The sequence below is a fragment of the Mirounga angustirostris genome, unplaced genomic scaffold (assembly GCF_029215605.1).
Source record: "Mirounga angustirostris isolate CCGP_5_RB_7025 unplaced genomic scaffold, mMirAng1.0.hap1 SCAF_12, whole genome shotgun sequence".
Taxonomy (NCBI): domain Eukaryota; kingdom Metazoa; phylum Chordata; class Mammalia; order Carnivora; family Phocidae; genus Mirounga; species Mirounga angustirostris.
This window is the reverse complement of record NW_026991720.1, coordinates 21,328,687-21,342,942: the sequence shown is the minus strand read 5'-3', so window position 1 is coordinate 21,342,942 and position 14,256 is coordinate 21,328,687. Positions and strand designations below refer to the sequence as shown.

At 41.0% G+C, this 14,256-nt stretch overlaps 1 protein-coding gene and 1 long non-coding RNA gene across 5 annotated transcripts in view; one reads left to right on the top strand and one right to left on the bottom strand.

Annotated features, from left to right (window-relative positions):
* Window positions 1-14,256, top strand: part of MKLN1 (muskelin 1) — a 326,049-nt gene that overhangs the window by 76,292 nt on the left and 235,501 nt on the right. The gene's annotated exons all lie outside the window — the stretch shown is intronic.
* The window catches only part of LOC123835302 (uncharacterized), a 96,893-nt gene that overhangs the window by 19,180 nt on the left and 63,457 nt on the right, over window positions 1-14,256 (bottom strand). The window contains exons 1-3 of one of the 3 annotated variants that reach the window (XR_010406375.1): window positions 12,140-12,985; window positions 11,367-11,497; window positions 270-443 (exon numbers count right to left, since the gene is read on the bottom strand). This is a non-coding gene — a long non-coding RNA (uncharacterized LOC123835302). Of the gene's footprint in view, window positions 1-269; window positions 444-11,366; window positions 11,988-12,139; window positions 12,986-14,256 lie in introns of those variants that run through there. The other 2 variants (XR_006788713.3, XR_010406374.1) reach the window with 2 other exon arrangements.

Sequence of the window (14,256 nt, the reverse complement as noted above, 5' to 3'; positions counted from 1 at the left end):
CACTGATAGACGCTATTCATCAATATCACAAAGAATGGCTGTCCCAAAGGATCCCCTTCTGCTGGTGGGATCTGCTGCAGACAGTCGGAACTTCTTTTCAAATATTCAAAAGATCTGCTATACCCACAATATTTCCTCTTCTCTCAGCTTCTCAGCTCTATCTAGAACACTTCAATGTCTTTCTACATTGCAAATTTGAACCTCCCTCTGAATTCTTCTAAGGTTGTTTGAAGCAGAGGAATAGGACCATGGACAGAGGTATAGCCTACCAATCACTGGCGCAGCAGGAAAGCGAACTCTTCCTGCCAAGAATCCCTGGGAGAGGGGTCTTTAAATGAATAAACTCTCCTTTATTCAGGAGTCACTTTCTCCTTTTCTAATTTCCCTGTGGAGTGGCACGGTTTCTTCTGGAAACACTGACTTTCTCCACCAACTCCATGCTCCTGAAACACAAACAGAATACTCATTCTAGCAGATGCAGTTCTTAAAATATTTTAAAATATTTTCATCATAAATATTTCAAATAGACAGAAAAATATAGAAGATAGTTTAACAAACATCTATGTATAAAATACTCAACAAATCCTAATGTCTGATCTATTTGCTTTTGGGTTTTTTGTTTGTTTGTCGTAAAAATTCTTACAAGCAGAATTGAAACCATTGTCTACTCCCGATCTCATTCATTTCTCTATTTTTCCTCCTTTCCTCTTTTCCCAAAAGTAATCACTATCTTGAAGTTCCCATAAATCATTAACAATGCATGTTTTTATACTTTTATATGTACATATTCATAAACAATATATAGTATTGCTTTGTGTTTGTAAACTGTAAAGGAATACTATATCACACTGTACGTAACAGTCTGCAATACTTTTTTAGTCATCATTATTGTTTAGGTTTATTCATGTTGCAACCTGAAGAACTAATTCATTAATTACACCTGTTATATATTATTCCCTTGTTTGAAATACCCAAGTTTCTTATCTATTTTCCTGCATTATGGATGTATGGGTTGCTTTGAGTTTGTGATTGTTTGCTATTTAAACAATACTGCAATTAACATTTAAATACCTGTGTCCTGGTGCACACCATGTGAGAGTTTTTCTAGGCCAGAAGTTCTCAACCTTGGTCTTGTTGACATTTTGGACTACATAACTCTTTGTTGCGGGTAAGATATTTAGCAGCACCCCTCACCTCTACCCGGAAGGTATCAGTAGCAGCACCAATACACAGAGTTACGACCAGAAATGTCTTCAAACATTGCCAAATGTTTTCTGGGGGGCAAAATCACCTCTGGTTGAAAACCACTAATCTAAGCAAGAGAGCAACTGCTGGGTCTTAGGATTTATATAAGTATATATCACCATTTTGCTTTCTAAGAGTCCTATTTCTCCACATCTTGCTAATTTTTGGTATTTTCAAATTTTAAAATGTTTGCATAATTATAGTTATGAAATGGTAACTTTTTATTATTTTATTTTGTTTTCCCTTCATTTCTAGTGAGATTGAACATCTTCTTGTATGTGTTTTAGCCGTTAGGGTTTCTATTCTGAGAATTGCCTGTACATATCCTTTGTCAAATTTGCCTTCTAGTTGTTTCTTTTTCTTATCGCTTTGCAGGAGTTCTTCATAACTTTTTAATACAAATACCTTGGTTGTTGTATGTCTGGAAAAATATCTTTTCTCAGTCTAAGCTTGTCTTTTCACTTTGTTGATGATATACTTTTATTTTAAACTAGTAAAATTATTCATCTTTTCCTTGATATTTTATTCTTTTGTGCTGTATTTAATAAATTCTTCCTATCCCAAGGGTGTAAAGACAATTTCTTATATGTTTCCTACAGGTATAAAATTTGACTATTCACATTTATGTCTTTAAATCAACTTAAAATCTTGTGATGTGAAATAGGAAATACATATATAAGTATTCCAACACACATTTATTAACACTCATCTTTTCTCTCCAGGTTTGTTATGCTATCTCTGGTTTTAAATTTTGATTTTTTTTTTTTTTTTTTTGGTAAGGCAACCCCCCTGACTTATTCTTTTTAAAATTGCCTTGGGTATTGTGGTTGATTATCTGTCCAAAGTATATTGTCTCTTTCTCCTTTCTAACTGAACCTAAATTGTTTTCAGGTGTCCATGAACCCCCCCCCCCCCCAAGGTGCTTAGTTTAAGCCCATTATAGTAATTAACATTCCATTGGGATTGGTTTGACCATAGGCATGTGTGTTGCATCTCTTGCCAATGAAACCTATGTGGAATTGTGTTAGGGTGGAGATGGGATAGGATAGGTAAGTTTTCTCATTTAAAAAGGTACAAAAGAAGAACACTTGCCCTTCCTATCTTTGGACAGAGTTGGAGGAAAACATGATGACCGGGACAGTGGCAACCATCTTGCCACCTTGAGAGGACAAGCTGGAGCCTAGCACACTGAGAATGGCGAGGCAGAGAGATGAAAAGGTCCCAGGTCTCAGTGATGTCATTGTGCTGCTGAATTAACTGATCCTGAAGCCACCTACCACTGGACATCCTTTGATGTGAAATAATAAACCTGTTATTGTTTAAGCCACTTTAAGTTGTATATTCTTTCACTTGCTGCCAAAGACATTCCCACCTACTATAATTAGTTTTGACCCTTTACCTTTCTACATGAATTAAGTGATCATTGTTCCATGTTACATAATCAGAATTTTAAAAACTGGGTTGGCATTGAAATTAAATATTAACTTTAGAAGAAATGACATCTTCATTCATTTTAATGAATTCATTTTAATGAATATTCCAATTCATGAATATGGTATAGGTCTCCACTTATTCAATCTTAATTTGTTCCTTAAAAATATTTTATACATAAAATCAACATTTTATTTAGAGACAAAAGTCCACATTTGTGTTTATTTATTCCTAGACACTTCATCACTTATTGCTGTTAAAAATGGTGTCTTTTGTTTGCTATTAAATATTGTATGTGATAAATACTGAGATACAGGATTGCAATTGAATTTTGTTTGTTGATCTTATACCCTGCAGCCTTGCTGAGTTGTCTTTTTAGTTCTAATATTTTTTCAGTATAGTCTGTTTTATAGATAATCATATTACCCAATTAAGGAGAGCTTTTCTTTTCCCTTACTATGATAATAGAGATGCCATAGATTCAGTCATGGAGGCCAATTTCCTGTCATGTGTCCTTCCTTGCTTTCCTGCTTGATCATTCCCTCATGTAAGGCCCATCTCAGGCAGTGGTGAGCTTTTTTTAGCCTCTTTAACAAGCCACTTTGTGTGTAGGAGGGTGGGGGTTCTCAGTCTAGCCCTGTTTTGAAACTACTCGTTTCAAACAGTGAACCTGGTTCTGGTTTCCACCCATTTCCCTCACTTTTAGTCTCCCTAACCCTGCAGAGGCCCCATTCCAGCAGCCTCTGCCTCAGACCTGGACCCCAAGAGGCCCATGTCTTCAGTCTCATTCTGCTTTGCATTCCTGGTTCCTAGAAGACTACATTTTGGTCCAGCTGTTTCTTTTCATCTTTCTCTTTTATATATATATTTTTAAAGATTTTATTTATTTATTTGACAGAGACAGAGATAGCGAGAGCAGGAACACAAGCAGGGGCAGAGGGAGAGGGAGAAGTAGGTTTCCTGCCGAGCGGGGAGCCCAATGTGGGACTTGATCCCAGGACCCTGGGATCATGACCTGAGCTGAAGGCAGACGTTTAACGACTGAGCCACCCAGGCGCCCCTCTCTTTTATATTTTAAAGACCATTGCTTTGTGTTTGGAGTTGAGCAAGTCCCTCAAAGGTTCGTGTACAACAATGCTTCCTTGACCTGAAATCACAATTCCAAATGTCTATTTTGTAAGGAGTTACAAAACTAGCTTCTACCCCTGCGGATAGCACACCCAATAATTATCATCAAATATAATACTCCTCGGAATTTTCACAATGTCTTTCTTTCGGCTCCTCATGCTTTGTGAATGCTATAATGTCTGTGTTTGTTAACCGAGTGTGGGAAACAGAGGTAAATAGTATTTTCAACACCTGAGAAAACTGAGGCTTCTTGCTTAATTGTGGCCAAGAATAACCAGACAGAATCGCAAGACTGTGAGTTCCTCCAAAGTAGGGCTGTGCCTTTTCCATCCTGTACCTCATACAAAATGATCTTCAAATGAAAGGGTTTTTTTCCCAAGATTTTATTTATTTATTTGAGAGAGAGAGAATGAGAGAGAGAGCACGAGAGGGGGGAGGGTCAGAGGGAGAAGCAGACTCCCTGCTGAGCAGGGAGCCCAATGTGGGACTCGATCCTGGGGCTCCAGGATCATGACCTGAGCTGAAGGCAGTCGCTTAACCAACTGAGCCACCCGGGCACACCAAATGAAAGTTTTTGAGCTGAGCAAACCAAACCCTGGGCCCATGCTAGCTTTATTCAACCGGATAGCTCATGAACTGAGGAGACCCCTAATAAGGTCCTTAATATCTAGGCAATGCTATGACTTGAAAAGGAAGGAATGGAAGGAGTAGAATAAGAGCAGCAAGAGCTGATATTAAGCAATGTGAATAAGAAGGAATTGTCAATGGCATTTCATCTAGAAAGTGGATTTTGATTGAGATTTAGATATTTTATACTAATCCCCTTATATAAAATAGCTTAGTATGTAAATATAATCAAAATAGCATTCATTAAAATTGCAAAACTTATTTATTAAAATATGTAAAATAGCCAGCTGCAGTAGTAGTGATTAAGAAGTATAAAAATAAATTATTTTGCCAACAAATATTTATTGAGTTCCTACTATGTGCCAGCATTGTATTGGAAGTTGTAATACAAAGATAAATAACACAGGTCCTTACGCAGCTAACCATCTAGTTAGGCCAAATGATGGGCAGATAAATAATCCAAATACGATGTGATAAGCTCCTTAAAAGACTGTCAGCTCAAAGACATGTTTGTACACCCATGTTCACAGTAGCCAAGAGGTGGAAGCAACCCAAGTGTCCATCAACAGATGACTGGATAAACAAAATGTGGCATATGCCTACAATGGAATATTATTCGGCCTAAAAAAGCAATAAAATTCTGACATAGGGTGTAATATGGATGAACTTTGAGGATATACTGAGTGAAATAAGCCAGTTACAAAAACACAAATACTGGGGGCGCCTGGGTGGCTCAGTCAGTTAAGCGGCTGCCTTCGGCTCAGGTCATGATCCCAGGGTTCTGGGATGGAGCCCCATGTTGGGCTCCCTGCTCAGCGGGGAGCCTGCTTCTCCCTCTTCCTCTGCCGCTAGCCCTGCTTGTACTCTCTCTCCCTCTCTCTCTCAAGTAAATAAATAAAATCTTTAAAACAAGAAACACAAATACTATATGATTTCACTTACACGAGGTACCTAGAATAATCAAGTTCATAAAAACAGAAAGTAAAATGTTGGTTGCCCAGGCCTTGGGAGGGTGCAGAGAGTGGGGAGAGTTCTTTAATGGGCAGAGAGTTTCAGTTTGGTCAGATGGAAAAGTTCTAGAAACTAGGTACACAAAAGTGTAAACATACTTAATACTATTGAACTATACCCTTAAAAATGGTTAAGGTGGTAAATGTTGTTATGCACAATTTACTACAATTTTTTTAAGAGTCCAAAAAAAAGTGTTAGCTTCATGAGGGGAGGGGTACATTGTAGGCTCTTGATAAATATTTGACCTTCCTCTGGCTTCTCCTCCCCATCCAACGTCCTACACAACACAGCAAAGGCCAGGTCCTCTGTGAGCCAATTCAGCAAACAAAGGCACTTCTCTCCTTAGGGCCCAGAAGGGGAAGAATTTCAAGTATTTGTGATTTGATATTTGTCCTGGTCACACCAACTATTCTTTACTTCTCAATTATGCTTATCTGAGCTTTTTTTGGCATTTAAATTTCCTAAAGATAGATACTGCTTCTACTTCCCAAAACAGAGTTGTGATGGACTTTGTTAAGAAAAAAAAAGTGGAAGGAAGTCTGTGAGGTGAAATCATTACGAGGCCAGTGTACAAATGGGCTCTGGAGCCAGGCTTGCAGGGCTCAGGAGGAAGGATGAGGTCATTAGCATATATTTGCAGTTCCGCTGCCCATCCCTCCCTTCACTGGCTCAGTCTGATTCCAGTTGCTTGGTTTATTCTTTTGGGTTTTTTTGTTTTGTTTTTTTGGTTTTTTTTCACGTGGTCAAAAATAGAAAGACAAAAAAAAAAAGTTTCCTTGTACTTATTTTAGCTTTTTTACTTTTTTTCCTCATGTCTTTGTTTTCCCATTTGCCATGATCCTTCTTCCTGCCACCTGTTCGTTCCTCTGCTTTTCCTACCTTTCTCAATTAGGGCTTTTCCTTGTGTTCTATACACCTGGCTTTGTGCCTGGTATCCATGAAGGACAGGTAAGTGTGGTATTTATTTACAGCACAGACATGGAGCCTGCCAAGGGCCAGAGGGATTAGCACCAAGGAATTCCCTGTTTCTGGCCCAGGCACCGGACAGAGCTCCCTGCCATTGGTTCTGACTTCGCCTTGGCCCTGGGCATGCATGTTGCATGTTGCTAGGCTTTAGAGTAGAACAGAAGTGCCTTGCCTAATGTTGCAGAAGAAGTCTGGAGGAGAGGGGCGCCTGGGTGGCTCAGTCGGTTAAGCATCTGCCTTCAGCTCAGGTCATGATTCCGGGGTCCTGGGATCGAACCCCACATCGGGCTCCCTGCTCAGTGGGAAACCTGCTTCTCCCTCTCCCACTCCCCCTGCTTGTGTTCCCTCTCTCTCTGTCAAATAAATAAATAAATAAATAAAATCTTAAAAAAAAAAAGAAGTCTGTAGGAGAAAGGTATCAGGGTATCTTTCTTCTTTCTCCTCAAGCTGGTATGCTGGGAGGCTACGTGCAGACCATAGCCAACCCAGGCCTTCTTGGAAACAGGGTCAATCATAGAACCAAGCGAGGTTTCCAGGCCTGGAGATTTGATCATGTTACTTTTAAAATGCAATATTTAAATAGTTCTTGCTGTGACAGACACTATTTGAAGTGCTTTTCTATAGTAACTCATGTTACCCTTTAAATGTTAACTCACTTAAGCCTTACAACAACCCTGTGAACTGGGAATGACGATTGCCTGGATTTTATGGAGGAGGAAACTGAGACCCAGAGAGGTTAAGTGATTGCTCAAGGTCCCAAAGCTAGTAAGTGGTACAGTCAGGATCTGAATCCAGACAGCCTGGCTCCTGAATCCATGCTTTTAACCACCATATGGGTATCATACCCTCGCTTTTTGAAAATATACATTATACCACTTCACTTTTACCAAAAGACCTACATTAGTACTTGGTTTTGCTAACCAAAAGAAATCCGAAGAGGATTTTTGCTTTTACAAAAAAAAAAGGGGGGTGAAAAGCAAAACCAACATGTTCAGCATTTGTTATGCCCACACGTACAGAGGCAGCGTGCACCCTGAGCTGCGAGAGCGGCCCTGCCAAGCTCCTTTCCTGAGAACTACACTGAGCCTCTCGGCACCAAGTCGCCAAAGCTTCGAACTGTGTCTGTGAACATCTGTGCTTTATCTCGATTTATTTTGTGCATCCGTTAGCAAGATGTGTTCTGAGGTATCAGCCTAAGAGAGGTTATTTTTTATAAATTGATGGTAATAGCTTCTTTGCTTCATGCCATTTCAGCTTATGGAAGGATTCGTAGGAATGCTCTACTGTCATATAGTGGGGGACACCAGCATGATGCTGCCTCTCTGGTTTACGTACAGTCTTCCAGGATCTCTTTTGGAGATCTCAGGCCTGATTTTATCAAATATCTTCTACGAGGTATCACACCCTCCGGTAGGAGCTGGGCAATGTGTGTATCCGTCTGAAATTCCTGTGTGGCTCTTGGGATACCTGCCAGCAATCATGTTTTCACAGGCTCCATTCTGCAGAAGACATAAGAACCAGACCTTCTCTCTCTCTCTCTCTCTGGAGATAGGACACCAGAAAGCACTTTCTACTCATACAAACTTTAAGAAATAAAATTTTAGTATATGTTTAATAAAGATAAAATGTCACATTATGCCACACCTCGTATGAAGGCTCTCCCTCAACCCCCATAAGCAATGATATTACCCTGGGATCTGTCCCCATTCAGGGCGAGTTTGTAGGGAGCTGTCCCCACCTTCTCCATCCAGACCCTTGTGAACAGCATCATGAATTTTTTAGATGGTTGGTTGGACTTGGGAGTGCAGTTCAGAGCTATAGGACAGATCTTCCGGTGAGAGTTGCAAACTGGTCTGGAGAGGAGCCCATGACTTTGGCCTCTTTGCCCTGGAAGATTATGCCGTGGCCCTGAATATCTGCAGATCCTCTGACCTTCCCTATCTCCCTCTGGCTGCGCCCCAAATGGCTTTCCCTGGTAAAAGCTGGGTTAGCAGAGAAGAAAGCTTCACAGGAAGTTAGGATGAGTTTGGCTTTCTGCTGTCCTCACAAACTCTGACCTATGATGAAGGACTGGGTCTCATCATTGTAAAGAGAGATTTGTCTCTGGACTCTTCATGACCTCTGCCAGCTTCCTACTCATAAATCCAAGGCCTCTGCCCATTCTCCGTCTCTAAAATGCATGTCCTGGATCTGCCTCCTCTTGAGCCCTAGTTCTAATCTGGCTGGCCCTGGTAGAAAGTGAATTCCTGTTAAGAAATTAGCTGATAACATCTGAGGCATGGGCTCTCCTCTGTATATTGCATTTGCATCTTAATAGGAATATTCAAAACCAAAAAGTTAAAAAAAACAAAAACAATTGAGTACTTCAGGGTGAAATGTCAGGCTCCCTTACACAGAGATCTGGGGGGCTGGTATCCTGTAGATCTCCCCACATTTGTATATGCACCTAAAACTGGCCGTAATGTCAATGTCAGGTCCACAGACATCCTCAAATCCAAAACAAAAACATTCACTTTGCAGCAACAACTGTCCCTCCTTGAGTGTGTTCTTAGGACTCACCACATCCTAGGACCCAGAACAGGGCATGCTAAGGAGTTCAGTTTACTGGCAATCTGGAGCACAGTCCTTTGTCAAGTGGGGTATTTCCTCTGACATCACTGGACTGCTCTTCAGCTCCCAAATGGGTCTTTGCCAGGAAAACCTGAATTGAAGAGGAGGCTGGGCCTTCGGGGAAGAGAGCCCGCGTCCTGGTGGGCTGGGTGTGTCTGCCCCAGGCATCTCTCAGAGGTGCTGACTCCCTGAACTAATGTACTTTTGACCCAAGAGGGGAAAAAAGGTGTAAACAGTGGAGCTGCCTGGGTGGGACTTTTTGAACTGCCAGGATGGTGACAGCCCCAGCCCCACCTACACCATCCGAAGCTTTGGTCTTCCTTCCATGCCCACCCTGTTTCCTCCCACTCCCTTGCGTCACCCCTCCTTCCCTGTTCTCGTGAAGACCAGCCTAGGTGACACCTTTTGCTTCCCAAACCTCCTTTGTAGCTCTTCTTTGACCCCTTTCCTCAAAATATTCTCAATCTTTCCTCCTCCAATGCCAGACTGTTGGCATCTGTCTCCCATCTTGTGCAGCCTGCCATCCCTGGCTAACCATGGTTTTATAATTGTCTCTGGTTAAAGTTTAAATAGATGGGTTTCAGCCCAAGAGAAAAATGTAAACAAGCCCTTTCTGCAGTCTTTCAGAACTGCTGACTTCCAGTGCTTTTGAATTCTGTGCTAGGAAATTCATTCAGCTCCTCCCTAACCAAGGAACTGAGAGCCGCCACTGGGCTTTCAGAGATGTGAGAGCCACTCTGAAACCATCGAGAAGCTTTTAGATAATCTACACTTTTCTTTTTAACTCAATTAAGCCATCAGGATCCAATTCCTACTCTAGGATGTTCGTCTGGTGTATCAGCGAGAGAACAGTTAAGCAATCTTCATGGGCTGGCCTCTGAAGAAAGGAAGGAAGTGAAAGGAATTGTCATTTCCTGGCTGGAATTTTTTCTTTGGAGGGAGGAGGGGATTGTATTTGTTGCCCCAGGTTTTGGGGTTGATGAGGCTGTCTTACGAATCATGAGAATGGGATCGCTCTCGGCCAATGTGGAAGGAAGAGGGAGGCTCGGGTTTGAGCTGGTGATTCAGGCATATATCCCTTCATTTGCTGTGTTTCCTCAGAAGTAAGCAGGACATTGTTTTGAGTCTTGATTAAGAATATTGATTTTCTATATTTTTCTATTTTGTGTACTTCGTGTACTTGTGATCTGGTGTCAGGACGAATTCAGCAATAATTTTGGATGTTTTAGTCAAGGATTTGATTGGATCTTGCCTTCTATTAAAAAACCTTCAGTACTTGTCCCATTGCAATTTCTGGCTCTTATTCAGAGCCTTCCATGGGCCATCTCCAACCCGCCTTCACCTTCCACTATTCCGGCCATGCACTGACCTCACCGAACTTTCCACCCAGCTCCTGTGACATGTTCCCTTACTCTGCAGTGTCCCAATGCCTGCTGACCCCTCCCCCAACCTCCTCAGAGTCTTCCCAAAATGCCACCTTCCTGTGTTCTGTGAGCTTTCCCTGCTCTCCCTGCACAACCCAACAAACCACTCCTTCCCTCAGTTCTCTAGCAGTCCACTTCTGTCCCCATCACAGCAGCCTTTATTTTGCTGTTTGTTGGTCAGCCTGTGTCATGGGTCAGCTTCCTGCACTAGCTACTTAGCTCCTTGAATGGAGAACGGTGTATTCATCCCCCCATACTGCCCTGCCTCGTACGTGGCCCATCATCAATGCTCAAAAATATTTAACCTTTATTTTTCAACCTCTCTGAAAACTTGATGCCAATATTTTTTAAAACAGCTCTTGAGAGGACCCAGGAGGAGTGAAGAAAGGAATTTGGGGCCAGACAGATTTGAGTTCAAATCTAAGCTCTGTTGAGTATTAGTACCAGGATGGCTTCCTTTCCAAGCCTCATTGTCTTCATTTGTAAAATGAAGATAATCATATCTCCAAGGGTTCTTGTGAGAATTAAAATGAGATCATGCAAGTTATGAACCTAACACAGTTCTGTCTTATCCTTACCATCCCTTGATGTTAAAATATATTTTTTTAATTTTTAATTTTTTTTTTTAGTAGGCTCCATGCCCAGCATGGAGCCCAACACAGGAATCAATCCCACAGCCCTGAGATCAAGACCTGAGCTGAGATCAAGAATCGGATGTTCAACCGTCTGAGCCACCCAGGCACCTCGATGTTAAAACATTTTAAATGTTGAAACATTTAACTCTGGAACATGAATTGTATTAATCAGTTTAATAGATATGTGCCACATTTTCCTGTTAGTAGTACAACCTTCCTTGATACAATAGTTTCTTCTCACACTCGTGAGTTTCTCAAAGGCTTATCTTGTAAATAGGGTCGGACTTACCTATTTGACACCTGAAGAAATCCCAGTGATGGGGAAGATGATGAGCAGCACCCCGTTTTTTGTTGAGTTATTTTCACATATGGAGGGTCATCCTCACACCATTACACTGGTCTCTTCATTTCCAAGGTTAACTTTAAAGAGGAGAAAAGACACCGATTAGGACACTGCTCTTTTCCCCCTCCACCAAAAGCTACTTTCACCCATGGAAGGGGAGCAGTGAATTCCATTCATCCATCCAACATTTATTGAATGCCTGCCATGTACCGAGATAACTAAGATAAAGGATGAATCAGCCAAGGTATGTGCCTTTATAAAAGGCTGAATCTAATGAGTTTGGAGTAGTGGGCAGATAAGTAACTAAATGAGACAAGGATTGTATAGGTACAGATGGGATGGTCAGCCTGTCAGGAAAAGCTTCAGAAAGAGGTTCTACTTGAGCTGAGTCTTGAAATATCTGTATGCGGCTGTCAATAATGGGGCAAAACACTTCAGGTGGAGGAACCCCAACTCCGGCTCCTTCCGAACCTCTGTTGGCTTCATGGAACCTGAAGCATCTGGCTCTACCACCTCTCCCCTGTCCAGCGGTCTTCTCTTCCGCTCAGGCGACTTAAATCCTTCCTTGGTAGCAGTAGCATTGTTAGTGCTGGTTCCAATCAGAAAACTGACAGGAGAGGCTCTGTTGCTGCTCCTGCGGCCGGGACCAGAAAACAGCTGGAGTTGTTTGAGCTCCCCGGGGGAGGGTGGAGGAGCTGAGCACGCATGTGCGTCCATACCTGGGTCCGCGGGTGCGTGCATTTCAGAGTGGGGGGAGGGGTGCCCATCTGGGTGGCGGGCTAGATGCTGATCTGCAGGTGTTGCCACAGAAAACAGAAGTGGATATTCAGAAAATCAAGTGACAGCTTAGGATCTCATGGACAAGCCGAAAGACGGCTCAGAGAGGTGGTGGGGGGGGGGGCGGGGGCGGGGAGGAGGTTGAAATAACCTCAACCAAAACAGAATGAAACAGAGAAGGAAGTTGCATCAGAAGAGGAAGAATGCCAATGTCATGCTGAAGAGCCACAAATGTCACAAAACAAAAATAAAACGTGTGACTCTTATTTTATCTAGCCAAATACTATTAACATATTTTCTTCCTCAGAGCATTATTAAAACGACTGAAAATGACAGAAATTAGTGTAGCAAACAGGGAGAACACAGAAAAACACAAACAAAAAATGGTTATAATTTTTTTTTATGTCACATACCTCATACTTCATTTATTTGGGTTAGTGATGGATTATAATTTTGTCTTCTACCTCCAGAGACAAGTTTCTTTTCTCCAGTACTTAAAAAATATTAAAAACAAGTTCTGAGATTGACTTATTGAAGAACACTTAAAAGGTCTCATTATTAGTACAAATTGGGAAATTTTAATAAAAATACTCTAATGATAGTGAAGTGATTGAAGATGTCAGAGCAAGAAATATAGATCCCAGGGATGTTAAGTTTTGTTTTGTTTTAATTTTCTTTATTTAGTTATTTTTAAGTAATCTCTATCCCCAACGTGGGACTCAAACTCACAACCCGGAGATCAAGAGTCATATGCTCTTCCAAATCAGCCATCCAGATGCCCCCCAGGGATATTAAGTTTTTTCATTTCTGTTCAAACAGAAATGTTACCGTCTTTACCAAAAAGGAATAAAAGAGCAGTCTTCCTTTTGATTACATTCTTGTAACTACAAAGATGAAAACTTTATGGGATCGACTTTAGGTGAGGGGGGTTTTATAAAAAGTTAATATAACCCTGGACTAAGCATGGTATCAAGACTCATATGAGTCTTTTGACTATTACTTTACAAATATAGTCACAGGAATTGGTTTCCCATCTCCTTCTTAGAATTAAAATTATTAACTGGTTTGCTAATTTTACAAATAGCTGAAAGTGTATTGAGTTTGGAGAAGTGAATTAGGGAAGTTTTGCGTGCGTTAGTGAATGTGCAAAACGGTAGTTCCCAGTTGAATAAATTTATTAGTCCATATGCTAGTTTACCAGGTAAGTAGTGAATGGGCTTGGGGTAGACAGAGAGGAGATGAAATGATTAGGGAAAGAGAATCCTCCAGTGATGGAGAAAGGGAACAAATAGGTCTGATGCTCCCTGTTTGCTTATGCCAGGTTTTCAGTAAATAATTGTGGAAGGAAGGAAGGAAGGAAAGAAATGAATTAATGAATGGTAAGTACAAAGAAAGTGGCATAAATGCCTAATTCAAAATGGAGTTTAAATTTTGCTTCATGACAGCGTTATAACAATATTCCCCTATGCTATACCTGCCTTGGCAACATACAAAGATGTATAATTTTCAAAAGTTGTGAGACCCTTAAAAAAGGAAACATATAAAAATTAGATTTGGAGGAAATGGAAATCTATGCAAATCTAAATTTTTAGATTTTTCTGAAGATATTTTTACAAGTCTAAATTCAGTGTTACTTTAGGAACCTGATAATGGATTGAAATTGTTTTTTATTTTTAAAACAAATTACTGATGGGGCTACAAGCTGACATCAAATGTTATTTGGCTTTGGCCAACTGAGGAGAAAACAGCAAGAAGTTAGACAGAAAAGATACCATAAACATCATAGTAAAAGCAAACGAAACCAGAAAGTTTTTTTTTCCCCCTAGACCCACTGCTTTTTATAAGGAATTTGTTTTTAGAAGGTAATTTAAGGGTTGCAGGGAGAGGGAGAAAAAGTAAACCAAATCCATGGACTGTAACTTTTTTCCAGGCACCTATGTTTTTGTCTAATGAGTGGTTGCCCCCATTTGTGCCAGTTTCCCTGCTCTCTGGGCTCCCCCATCTCCAGGGGCTCTCCATCTGGACATATTTCCTGACGCAGCACTTGCTGGGGATGCTG